Source organism: Melospiza melodia, chromosome 3 (assembly GCF_035770615.1).
Source record: "Melospiza melodia melodia isolate bMelMel2 chromosome 3, bMelMel2.pri, whole genome shotgun sequence".
In the NCBI taxonomy this organism is placed as follows: domain Eukaryota; kingdom Metazoa; phylum Chordata; class Aves; order Passeriformes; family Passerellidae; genus Melospiza; species Melospiza melodia.
In genome coordinates this window covers 54,952,018-54,954,885 of record NC_086196.1, presented here as the reverse complement: position 1 = coordinate 54,954,885, position 2,868 = coordinate 54,952,018, and positions in this window count along the sequence as shown.

The window sequence follows — 2,868 nt, the reverse complement described above, 5'->3', positions numbered from 1 at the left end:
ATGCACTAGTTTGGTGGATGGTTGTGGTTTTTTGCTGCTACCATCACTTACTTTCATAGGTATTTCTAAAAACTGTTTGGGGTTTACCAGGATAAAAAAATAATTGACCTTTGCCCACATTCCCTACCGTTTCCATGAGAAAATTTAAGTTGTTTGTGAAGCTTCTCTTAGATAAGAATTAGGCACTTATTTCCACCCTTGGCAAAAATTAATGAATCATAAACCCACAAAGATTGGAAAAGACTTCTAAGATCTTTGAATCCAACCATTAACCCAGCACCATTGTGTTCACCACTGACCCATGTGCCACATCCAAATGTCTTTTGAATACTTCCAGGGATGATGATTCCAGAAACAGCATGATAATTCTGCCAAACGGCAAAGATCTCATATCTTAATCTACTAATATAAAATACAATCTCTTATACTTTTTACCACTAGAGCACAAATACATTTGGAAAAAATTTAGTAACAAAATGATGGTTACTACATTTCTTCCCTGCTCACGTGCTATTTAAAATTCTAAACCAAACAAAAAATCCCCCCAAAAGCCTATCTACTGCTTAGTTAAAACTTAGTCAAAGACAAGATTCCAGCAAGATAGAAGCAATGTTTACCTACCCAACTGACTACCCCAGGAAAATTTACTGTGTTTTGCCTAAAACATTTGAAGATTTCTTCTCCTTTCCAAACATACATTCCAAGAGACTGGAAGATGAATTAAAAACCCACTTGGCCTTAAAACAGATTGATAGGATGACTGCAGCTTTTCTACCTCTCTTCTCCCACTGCTTCTTAATCAAGCTTGGTTTTGCAACAAACTTCATCCAGGAGAAAGGATGAGCCAGCCTCCATCATGACAAACTAAAGGTTACAGCATCAAATCACTTAAGAGTTAATCCATTGTTCTTTAAATTTACTAGGTATTTGTGCCTGGTTTGAAGTAGTGTAAAGATAGAAACATTCAAACTATATTTGTTTCCTTCCTATCAGAAGCTTTCTGAAAACCAGGAAAAAGGTAACTTCTTGTGCTTTGTGCAGTTTTTAGAGAAGTATGTCAGGAAGGAGAGGTAATGTATTTCACCATTCAAACAGACAAGTAAATCCCCATTAACTCACCCCTCCTCCTGAGGATCTGGAAGAGTCCAAGGCCAGCCTAGAAACAAGGCTTCCCAGTCAGTGCACTATGCTACAGCTCTGCCAGCACAGGGAACGAGCACAGTGGATAAATCATTTACTGCAAGCCTCTGGAAACCACAGGGAAAAAAAAAAAAAAAAAAAACAACAGGAAAAAAAAGAAAGAAAGAAAAAAAAACATAAATAAAAATACATGCCATTTCATGAAATTACAGTATTAATGCCTCTGTCTGCCAATCTACCTAGATGTCATCACCTACACCACCCATTATGTTCTTGGCCGTTCCAGAGGTTCAAGGATTACGGTTTACTTCTTCCCCAAAAGAGACCAAGTTAATCTTCCTTCCAGGAGTAAAGAGCCCTACCTGTTCTCAGAGATAAAACTAAAGGGTATGAAGGGAAGTGGTATTTAACTTGGACCACAGGAAAATTCATATTCTGGAAAGCTTTAGACATACATGGGGTAACAACTTCCAGTTTCCCTTTTGCAAAGTTCTTGCTTGGCACTAGCTCCTCTCCATTCATGGCCAGCCACGTTCAGCACTGACCACAACCACTACTTGTAGAAGCAACTGTAGAGCACAGAACAAGGATAACAGAATTATATTGTCCTTTCCCCCAAAATAAAGGTAATTTTTAAAATTAAGTTCCACACAGATAACACAGCATTAAATAAGGTTGTCTGAAGGAGACTGCCCAGATTACTGTTTGCCACTGTATGCACTGAAACCTTCATGAAAACCAATCTGCAGAAGGAAACTAACCAGAAAGCATGTATTTCAAAACAGCACTATCTAAAGTGCAGAACTCTAGAAAAATTCAGCCCTCCCTTTAATATTTCCCTTCCCTGCAATTATATCTCTCAATATAAGGCAGGTAAGAAAATCAATTCCCCTCCTCCTCTGTGGATTTACAAGAAACCAAGCACTTTACTGAAAAAACTGGGAAAAACATTGGGAAAAATTTATCTGTCAAATGTAAACAAACAAACTCAAGTATATGACAAAAAATACAGGAGAAAACCAAGAAGTAACTACAAAGGACTTTTTTATAAATCAGGATTAAAGTAATCTCTACTCATTGCCCAACCCCATTTTAAACTATCAAAGCATGTCAAACCTTGCTTGCTTTGGTTTTGACAGTCAATCAGCTATCTGATGAAAGTAGGGCAACAATACTAACAAAGATTTCCTATATTCAATGCAGTAACCGCTTAACATCACAAAACCAGCTCAAAGAGATTTTCTCAAAACTCTCTTCTCTTCTGAATTACCTTTTTACTGTTGACTTGACCATTTATACTAGATTTCCAAATTCAGCTTAGACAGCTCTTACATTTCTTGTATGAAAACACTGCAAGACTATGAGAAACATTTCATACCTTCCTCACACACAGTCATGGAAAACGAAGACAAACGGTGATTTTGCCTTCTCCAGAGGTCCATGTGCAGGCAGTGATTACGAAATTCAAGCTCTGCTGGGGTCCCTCCCTGATGCCCCACCTCTGGTTTTACACAGGGTTCAGGACTTCAAAAAGACTTCCACTGATGATATTGACAGTAGTTCATCCATTGACTTCAGCTGGGAATAAACTGGTTTTTACTGAGCAGGCTAACTGTTGAGTATCTTCATCCTCTACAGTTTCTCAATTTTATCAACTACTACAGGAGTCAGAAACTAATTGAAAAAAACCACTTTTACTGAGTTAAGGAAAAAAACCAAGAAGAAAGC